We start from the raw sequence: 11,025 nt of genomic DNA, 5'->3' as shown, positions 1-11,025 counted from the left end.
AAAGGGTGACTGGCTGGAAAAAAGGTGAAGATACAGGAATAACCATAAGTGAAGTGGTCAAGAAGCTAACAGCTTTTAGTGTGCTCAGACTGAGAGAAGAAACAAATCTGTCTGCATCAAGGGTTTTGAAGAATTGATGTATAAAATACAGATTTTAAAATTTAGGAGTGCTGCAGCCTGACAGCAGAACAGTAAGCACCATACCCATGTTTACTAGAAACACAGAGATTATCTTGGCAGAGAATTATCAGTCTTTATACAATCACGAGCAAGCTTTAGAACAATTTTTGAAGGAAAGAATAATTAAGACCTAAAGGTAAGTAAAAAATTATGTAGATAAAATTATTGGGGCAAACTCAACTGGTATCTCTCATTGATTTCCCAGGCACAACTTTTTTACCTGGATGCTAAACTGTCAAGCTAACTTGCTAAGCTAGGTTGATTTGATCACTTATGATAATTCTTGTCTTGGACTGGACAAATACCCTTAGAACTGGGTATCACGGTGGATAAGGAGCCAGCAAAAGACAATTTGGGCAAGGAGTTTCTGAGTGGGAAGGAAAATATTGGCATTCCTCAAGGTGGTGTGCCTGATAATCTTAAAGATTTTCACTTATTACCATGGCACAGGTGAGAAAGTTCTGAAGTCTTGTCAGCATGAAAGAGGGTTGGAATATTAAAAGCACTGCATACCACTGGTGCCTAAAGCAGTGCAAATAAGGTGGCACTTTTTGGGCAGAATACAAGCCATATATGACAGTAGGAGCTATTTGGAGGTTAGATGTCAAAAGCAAACAGTCAATTAGGCTTCTTTGTTAGTGATACGGAAAGAAAAGCACTTCTGGAAGTTCAGTCTTAGTAGAGAAAATTTATCTCACATGGATCTCCTGTGGAAGGTGTCTCATGCACTCAAAAGGTAGCTGTGAAACCTACTGTTCAGTCAGCTGAAGCTGTGTCAGATTGGCGTGACCTTCAGAAGAGTGTCTGCTCCAAAAAGGCCACCCATAGCTCTGAGAGGGCTGCAGCAAGGAAGGAATGAGGATAGTGGTTGATCATATCATGACAATGATGGGATGGTTGTGAAAAAGGCGAACAGATACTTTATGTATCCAAAAAAGGTTTCTCTAAAGCAGAGTACTGACTTATTCCCAGGCATATATAACCAGAACTCATCGGTGCACAGTTCAAGAGACCTGTACTCAAGGAGGAAGAACTCAAGACTGCACCATGGGAAGAGAAAGCTGCAACCATAGACGGGAGAATGGAAAATACATTTATTAACAGTGCCTAAAGGAACTGGGCTTGTTTTGCCTCACAGAGTGAAGGTTGAGGGGGGCCTCTGTTACCTTTTTAGATGTATCATAGCAAAGGAAGAGCTTTTAAAATTCTTAATATGATGTTCGTGAAGGATCATAATCTGGTTGAGAATAAATTTGAACTCAAAATACAAAGTTCTGAAACTATCAGAGCTTTAGATATTGGCCAATGACCATTTTCAAAATGTTGCTTGATATGTTTGTAATCAGAGTTTTTTTGGTTTGGGTTTTTCTCTGAGATAAATATCATAGTGAAGGGTCCTACAGAAACAAGAATTTTGCACTATTAAGACCCTTATAACAGGATCTTGCTATCTCCTCTTTATTTCTGGTTCAAGCTCCAATATTGTACCTTCTCCAGCACATTCTCAGTATCAGTCTATTAAAGAAGTTTTAGTTTTAAAGGTTATTTTCTGATAATGGATGAGTCTTCCTGAGCTGCTAGTCTTGCCTGAGAAATACTTACCAGCAGCTTACTCCCAGAAACTCCTGTGCCCAAGAGGCAGGATGTCAGGGAAGTTCTGATGCTCAGCATACATAAATAGCAAGGTGACATTAGACACTAGAAATCCTTGGTAGACAGTACACTGGTACTTGTCTGTGACAACATAAATATAAGGGTGTTGGGGTGACCCAGCCCACTGCAGGGCTGGGCCTGCGTAATGCCAATCAATCCCAGCCCATCCCCTGGATCGAGTTCCCTGAAGAGTCAGGCTCAGGGGGCGGCTCAGAAGCCTAAGCCGCACCCCCTGGGCGGTGCCCGGGCCCAAGCCGCCTCCCCCGGCTCGGGAAAATTCTCGGTTCCTCGCTCGTTCATTGGTTCTGCTATAACTCCCGCCTCTCGGTTTACCCCCAGTGGTTCTTGTTACATTGTATCCTCCCCCTGGCTTGTAACTCATTGGTTGTTTTCCCCTTTCACCGGGGTTTTCAAATTCCCTATAAAACTGAGGACAGGGCTCCGAGGAGCCATTCCCATCAATCCGACCTCATCATCATCCCATTGCATTAAACCTGTTAGAAGCCAGACCCGAACAGCCTCTCTCTTCCTTTGTCTCCGAGCTAACATGAGCTGATACCATCTGTTCCTGCTGTGTTTCCTCTGCCGAGAAGCCAGCTAGCCAGCCCAGCAAGCAGCTCTTTTCCTGATCCTGAAGTCGCTTCAGCGACGCGTGGAGGTAACGCAGCTGGACTTTCTCTGACCTGGGGCACGCCAGAGCTCGTGCCTCGAGCACCAAGAACTGTGTTATAAGGGTAAACTTCCAGTCCTTTTAGATTCTCCTTCACCCTAACAGCCAGGAGTTGCTTTACAAATCAGCCTGTGTTGGAAGCTGAATGAGTGAATGATGTTTCTGATCTGGTTGCAAACATGCCGACTCCATTAAGAATCAGCCCCACTAGTCTAGGTTCAGTGCATAAGAGGTACTTCCTTTTGTGCTGGCATTTCTACAGCATCCTTAGGTAGAAATTCACAAGTGCAAATAAAGTGGAGAGAAGAACAGGAATATATTAAAATTTTACTTTGAAGAATTGCAACCCAGTTCTTTTCATGAGCTTTTAAAGATCTTAATTTCAGTGATACAGATGTTACCCAATGTTTGATTAAAATCTAACATACAGACAGATTAGAGTTGTGAACTCAAAGTGGTTGCCACAGATCAGGACTGTCCTCTCCTGGAAATACAATCCAGTTGTTCCTCTTTCCTAGTACAGAGTAAGTCAAGGATTTGCAAAGATAAAAAATAAGGCAGACTCTTCTTGAGAACCCTTTCTCTGAAAGGAAGGGTGAACTGGATGAGATGCAGCAGAAAAAATTACTCAGTTCATTGTTGTTTCCCCATCACCCTGTTCCCAAGGATCACAGAAACATGGGCAAGTATGTCTTGCCACTGGTAGGATGAACATTGGGTCCTGTAAGAAGGATGCCAAAATGCTATTTACATCGCAATTTTTGGTCTGACTCTATGAAAAGGAGAGGATGTAATAGAGTTCTAGACCATAAGGCCATATAATGGCTGGGCTCTCAAGTTTTCCAGTGCTATTCTTGATGGGTCTGTTGTTGATGCAAACATCTCTGTGTATGTGTTGGCGGCACAGTGACAGATCTTGTCCTCTGACCAGTAATGAAGGCCTAAAGCAGAGTTTGCAGAATACTTCTTTATCCTCTCTGCACCATCTTTTTCTGTACAGAAATGTAAAACCTTCTTCCTGTTACATGCTTGTGAGATTCATAGAAACTCTCAGATACACTCCTTCTCCACCTCATGCAACTCAGGCTCGGCTCTTACTCATGCAAGGAGATGTGCTGGTGAAAAGTGTTGTCTGTCATCTTTAGATTTCTCTTTATATGGCTTAATAAGTGCTGTGGTAGTGCAGGTTGCTCAGAATTGCTGTTGGGGGCATTGTGAGAATGCAGTGAACTTTTGCAGCTTTCCTAGAAAGTAGGACAGGAGCAAAAAGGCAACAAGAAGCAGCTCTGCAAGGCAGTAAAGAGGTGTGAGACTCCTCTGCGGGGGCTCTTCCTCACTGACTCATCTGAAAGCTGTACTCCCACTTTTCATTTGAAAATGCACCTCTACCACTCCCTCGACTGTAGTTGTCCCTAACAGTGTTGGCGTCACCTTTACACCTCTTTCTCTCATAAGCATGTGTGGGTGGTGCTAGCTTTGCACATGAAAACACTGGCTAGTGCTCAGCCTTGCTCTTTTGTTCTGGTAGTGGTCACCATTGGATACACTTTCTTTTATACTGTCAAAAATGTGTCCACCATGGCAAACCTAGGGATGGAGACTTCTGCGAGGTGAGGTGCTCCTCCTAGCACACAGTGGATAACACCAGCCAGCAGAGACACGGGGGGAAAGTCTCCATTCTGGAGTTACAGCAACTGCCTCACTTTTTAAACACCCGTGAGACAGTCTTGCATTACGTGTGAAATGAATCCATCAAAAATGATGACAGGGGAACACGGATCAAACTGCCAGATGGAGGAAAGGCATACTTACAAGACTCCTTGCTAATCATACCAAATGTTTCAGAGGGGAGCACAGTGACTCACAGAAGGGAGCTGCTCTTCTGTCCTCCATGCAGGTGTACTGATGGTGACAGCATACTGTCACCCCATGTGGGTGGCGGCTCTTTGAAACATGAAAGGAAGGAGTAAAAAGACCTGGAAATTTGAATTCTAGAATTACTTACCCTTAGGTTAATTCAGTCCTTCAAGTTTTCTATTGTCTTCCTCAGGAGTGAAATAAACATTCTGGTTCTACAGCTGAATGTGATGGCCAAGTCACAACTTGACAAGTATGGCACTACCCAGAGTCAGTGGCCTGAGTCCTAAATCCTGACTGCTGGCACATCCCTTGCAGGGAATGGCCTTTCAGGGATGTAACAGAGGTGACCTCACAGCCACCTTCCAGCCATGGGCTCCTGCTGCCCATGAGATCCACGTAAAACATCAATCCGTACAGAAAATCACGCTATGAAAAGCCAGTGTCTATAAAGGAGACAGGAATCCTGCAACTTTATTCGAATAAAGGGAGAGAGTTCACTGGGCCATATGCCCACAGGGTTTTCTCTCTCAAGGTTTGGGAGGGCACAGCCTTTTTTTATCCTAAACTCCCAGCTCATGTTGCCCTCTTCCTTTCCCCATTGGCTGAGGTACGAGAAAGCTACAGCCTTCCTGAACCACCTACCACATATTCCCCCCTTGAACCTGTCATTTCCCCCCAAAGTTCAGAAACTCAGGCTTGTGTGGACCCATATGTCTATTTCAGGAATCAAACTGTCCGGGTTCTGTAACAAACCTGTGGCTTGAAGTTGGTAGAGACATTAAGACCCATTTCAAAGACGTTGACACCCATACCCTCACCAAACATGGAATTGTTTGTAAAGACATTAGCACACATCTTTCCTATCAAACTCATGTAAACCTCTAATCTCTTGGAAAGTTGCTGAATGGTGCTTAGCCTTTATGGATCGAATCCTTTACAAAGATTAGAAGCAGTGAGTCGAGGCATCTCTAGAATCACAAAATCCCGCTTCTTAAGCCAAGGCCATTTGCTGTTAGAATGGGCACGCAGGGAGCAGGAAACAAAACTCAGCCCATCACTCCTGCACAAACAGGATGCAGCAGCAACACACCCAGAAAGATTTAACAACATCTCACCTGAAAAATGAGTCAACAGATCAGCATTTTGAGGAGTGAGTAGAAATTTTCTGTTCCCAGAACAACAGCACTAAGCAAGGCTGAAAAGCGATGTTTTCTATTATTGTGGAAATGCAGTCTAGTCTGCAACATCCAGGATGGAGTCAGGCTGATTTCAGCATTACAGTCAGAGCTGACTTAATCAATGATAGTTTAATATCCTTCTCAGTTGCTGTTGTCACGGCTGCTGCTTCATCTTAGCAGGCACATCACAGCCCAGTCCATCTTAGGCCAGTATGGATCCCTCAAGGGTGAGTCTCTTTCAGACATACCCACTGCAAAAAGTGGTGCCACATGTAAAGACCAAGATCAGGGTTGCAATATCCAGCATGAAAAATACACAGGAATTCAGTGGTAATTGGAGAGCTATTTCTGTCCACAAATGTTTCATGGGTGGTTTTGGGGTTTTTTCTGAACTGTAAAAATAGAAGGCATGATGCTGAAGAAAGACATGCTTGTTTTAGGCACTGGAGAAGTTGTGCAGCAACAATTAGCCTTTATGCAAAGATTAATCCTTAAGTAGGGAGGTATGAATCTCTTTTAACACTGCTTGACTTTTCCACAGGAGGTTTTGTATTTATAAGTGATTGTTCCTGCTCAAACAGAAAACTTCTGTCTCTTCATCTGCTTCCCTGGAGACTTCTGAACTTGTCATCAACCTGATATCCCAGTCAGAGGAACAGTTCCCCACTGTGCAATGAAAATTTATCAGCTTGTCCTTCAGCATGTCTCAACAACTCAGAGATTATTAACTCCTCTTTCAAGTGATTAATACTTCTGGGTGTTTGAGAGGCATAACTCTGGTACTTGTGAGGTGCTGAGAGGCCATGGAAAAGAAGACAGAAAGGGAATGCAAAGCATAACAGTTTGGACTGAGGGGCAGACCAACCCTGCTCTATTTTGAGTCCTGTACCCACTCTACCTGGCCTCCATTTTAACTGGCCTCTGTAGCCCTGCAACACAAACAGCAAACAGCCCCTTTTAATCTCCTTCCTTTGTATGACAATCAAGATCTTTGGATTCTCAAGGGAGTACATCTGAGAAGAAGTCATTTCACTTAGAGCTGCCTAATTATAGCCACGTTGACAGCCACAGTTGTAACTCCTCTGCTAAGAGATTTTTAGTATTTATTGGTAGGCACCTCATTGGTCGCTGCAGAGTACCTGTCAGTCATGATAATTACTAATTTGTTTTAACTTGCCTCAGAAGCATTCCTAGAATTTATGGCTGTGATATGAGTTGATACAGGCCTTGTTTTTCCAGCTTTGCCTTCTACTAGGACAGAGGTATGGCAGAAATGCAACATATATAGTCGTCATGGCCTGTCTATAAGTGATGCACTAAGAAAATGCATGACTCCAATGCATACATGTTTACGTCATGTACAACACCCAGCAATACCTTACTAAGAAATCACTCCTAGGATTGCTTTTGTGGCTCTGCCTGCATTTTGCATGTACACACTGATAGGTGTGTGTTTATAATTTTCCAGAAAAGCTGGTCTGTCCTTGCACGTATGACTGAGGCAGCTAATAGGGCTGCTGCATTCAAACAGAGTCAGAAGCAAAGAAGAGCAAGGTAGAACAAAGGATAAAGGCTATTTCACAGCCAGGCAGACATGGGTCCAGTGCTTTTGTCCAAAAGCTCTCATATATTGCTCCTAAACTGACCCTGAAAGCCTTGCAAAAAGCAAAGTTGCTTCAGAAGACTGCCATGCCCCCTATTACAGCAGGGGATGTCCACAACACTGCTTTACTGGAATGCATTGGTGGCAGTAAAGAGCACCCAGATCATGTAAAACACAAGGCAAGAGTAGCATAAATCCAGAAATCTGTGCTCTAATAAAAGGCTAATGTTCTAACCATAAAGTTGGAAATTAAGCTAAATATCCCTTCCCTCCTACCACATACTGCATGGCAAGCCTAGGCCATGCTTCACCCCACCCTGCACACCAGGACTTCTCCACTGCATGTCTGTGCCATTGCCCAACAAGCCACCCCAGCAACTGTGATGCCTGTGAACTGCTCCCCCACAAGCCTCCCCCTCCACTTCCCACACAGCTTTCTGCCTCCCACGGATACTGGGTAGCTTTCTAAGTCATGACGAGCATGAAAGAAGCTTTTCAGCTTGGCCCAGTAGAGCTCCTTCCCCATTTTGTCTCCAATTTCTGCACCCCTGTAGTGCTGAGCCATGGCTGTCAGCCTGGAAAATGCAGTCTCTGTGAACTTCCCTGAATGTCTCATGCATGACAGAAGAAGGGGACTTACATGCAAAACCTCAGCTCTGCTGTGCTCCTGCTCTCAGGAGAGTCTCCCAAGCACGTATCATAAATTGCTCTACGTGTGCCGGAGTCATGATTTTTTCGGCTCAGATGCCTGTTACCCCTGTGTCCATCCTGACTGGAGGTGGTTTCCTTGCATACTGTCTTGGTTTGAAAGACAGGTGTCTGCTAAGGAAAGCAGGAGCCTCCCTTGGAATGGCAGATATAACCCCTTTCCCTCCAAGGTATTATAATTTTGAAATCAAGGGCTTTTAGGCAAAGATGTGGGAAAATAGGAATAACAGTTCTTTACTATTATATATATAACCAGTCAAACAAACAGCAATAACTGTGGCAGTAACAGCAAACAATCACAAACCCAGTCCCAGCCTTCTCGGCTGTCAGGCCCTTTCCCCTCGGGTGCAGTTCCGCTCGCAGCCGGCAGGGGCGCTGGCGGCTCCCGGTGAGCAGGGCAGGTGCGATGGGTTCCCCCGCGGCTGCAGGGGGCGCTCCGGAGCGAGCTCGGGGAGCACGCGGCACCGGTGCCCTGGGATCCCGGGAAGGGATGGAACAAAGGAGCTTCACAAACCCCTGGGCAGCCGATCCCGGTGTCCGGCCGGACCCTCGGGAACAGCAGGCTGGAGCGGCAGGCTGGAGCGGCAGGGACGAGCACAAATCCCGGAGGCCAAACGAGATGTATCCAAACGGGGAACCCCCCCAGAGGTCGGGAAGGCAGGGCGAGCAGGGCTACAGCGTAGCGAAGGCTCAAAGCAGCAGCAGGGCAGGACCCACAGCCCGGCCTCCAGCAGGGCAGGGAAAACAGCTTTGGGATCCCGGCGTTGTTTCCAGCAGAAAGAAAAAACGGCCGAAGAAAAAAAACCAGCAGCTCCTTTCTCTGCAGCTTCTCTCTCCGAACGCCGAGAGCAAACTGACCCCACGCCCAGGTGAAACAAAGGAGTAGCCAGGCCCGCCCCACCCCCATTGGGCAGCTCTTTTGTCTTCTTTAATACAGCCATTTGTCCCCTAGCAACATGCATATGGGGAAAAATTCCTTTAACAGGAAAAATCTAGGACTAAACTAAAACCCCAACACATACCCTGCTCCAGGTCCTGAGCTTTTGGAAGTGCCCTGGGCGTCTCTTGTTTAGTCACAGCAATTCCAACAAGAGGATCATGACATTGCTCCTGAGGCTGGGCAGGGCAGGGTCCCTGGCAGGGAGAGCAGGGTTACTAAGCATGTGGGCTGCCCCAGTACAGTGATTCTGCCCAGATGAAGATTTCCTCTGCCAGCACCAGTCCTCTGCAGGAACACATGGGCCACAATCCCCACAGAGACCAGTCCCAAATTCTGAAGCATGGTAGGCATTAAGAATTTCTGAGTTTAGAAGAGGTTCACTCACTGGATCATATTACAGATACACTATTAATTATTTTGAGTGGGTATTGAAGCAGTAAGACTCTGTGTGTTCCCTGCAGGAGAAGGCTGCTCCAGCAGCACTGCTCTGGCTTTTGATGCTATTGTTTTAACTCAAAGACCCATCATACAATCAGTTCTGCTACTGGTCCTTGAATCCAAACAATTTCCCTTCTATCAAATAGAAAGTTTAATTTGATGAACAGACAGATGTTTCAAAATGTGACCTTTCCCAAGGTGAAGTACTCAGTGGATGTATTATTTATTGCTTTTCAATTTTTCCACAGGCAGATATGTCTATTCCATCAGGAAGGTTAAACAAGAAGATGTTTAAAAATTCATTTAAGTGCAAATGCAGTCCTTACTAGTGTAGTAATTCTTTCTCTTAACTACACATTTAAGAGCAAGATGTGTTTATATGGGAGGATAAATGATACCTTGTCTGAGGCAGGATTGACAGCTTGTAGATATCCACTGTTGACTGCAGGTGCAGCTTAAATGGTTTCCAGCCGTTTCCTTCAGCTTGGTTGCCATCCATCTGCTCTCTGAAATTGGACCGTCCTTTAAGTGTGGAGTACCTCGGTTTGTCTCAGCATCTAAGCTCAGGTTCTTTGGAGGGGACAGCACTGACGTGCTCAGAGCAGCTCCAGCCATGCCAGCTGACCTTGCAGGGCTCTCGTTAGGTGGGCCAGGGCCTTGTGCAGAGGGGCAAGTGGAGGAAAGGCTCTTCATTTTGGAAACATTGCTCTTCTCTTCCTCTAAGGTAGGAGCAGAGGTCACCTTGGAGGTCACTTGCAGGCTTGTCTCTTCTGGCTCCTAAGGATCTTGATAACTGAGTGTGGTTAATTCACAAGATTGTCTTTTCTTCCAGACCAGTGTAGCTTAAATTTTTCCAGATTGATTAAATAATATTTCCAACAGATGCAAGCAAAAACCCCACTAGTGGATTACGGCAAAGTAGAACAATTTGCTGAGAAATTAGTTCATTTGATTGGATGTAGTACATTATATGCTGTAGTGAATCCTTTAGAACTAGAAAAATGTGCATGAATAATGTAAATAAGAGCAGCATTTTGTACTCATCTTTCAGGGAAAATCAGTCCTGACAGCTTGTTGGATTTGCCTCTTCTGGCTATTTATGATGGTGACTTAGAAACTCTTCCTGATTGAGTGTTCAGTCAAGCAAAAAGGAAGAATAAAACCAGCAGAGGCTCTTATATATTCTGTTATAAAAACTGACAGTGCCTGGCCCTAACACAATGTGTTATTCTCTTGTGCCAAACTGGGGCTGGGTCCCTACACAGACTTTGTTCCCGAGCTCTGGCTGCTGACACCATCCTCTGATTTACACCATGTAACACAGAATCATTAACATATGCCAAGCAAGTTTAAATTCCTTCATAATCAGGAGTAATCAGTAACACAGGATAAAAATAGTAAGTAAAAAACTGCAGCCCAAGTGATAAAAATAGCCTGACTGAAGCAGTGAAGATGGAAGACAGCAGAGCTTATGGCTGCAAGACCAGGACCTGAAAGTCCTCCTCTTCCTCTGCCTCTCACTTGCACATTTATAGTCTCAGCGCAAGGTGCCATTAATACCCTATGGCCCATGAAACGGGGGTGTCTGCACCAAGGGAAGGATTTTTCTGTAAGCTTTCTAGACCCTAGAAGAAAGGGCAGGTTTGATAGTGTTTGCATAGCAGGCATCACAGCCCAGTTCCCCCTCTCACTTTTGGCCCCCAGCAGAGTCCCTGCATGAGCAGCCAGGCTCTGAGTCTGACCAGTCCAGCAATCACCTCCTTATCCCTTGGCGAGAGCCACCCTGGTGCACACT

This window comes from Corvus cornix, chromosome 2 (genome assembly GCF_000738735.6).
Source record: "Corvus cornix cornix isolate S_Up_H32 chromosome 2, ASM73873v5, whole genome shotgun sequence".
Taxonomy (NCBI): Eukaryota; Metazoa; Chordata; class Aves; order Passeriformes; family Corvidae; genus Corvus; species Corvus cornix.
This window is presented reverse-complemented; position numbering follows the sequence as displayed.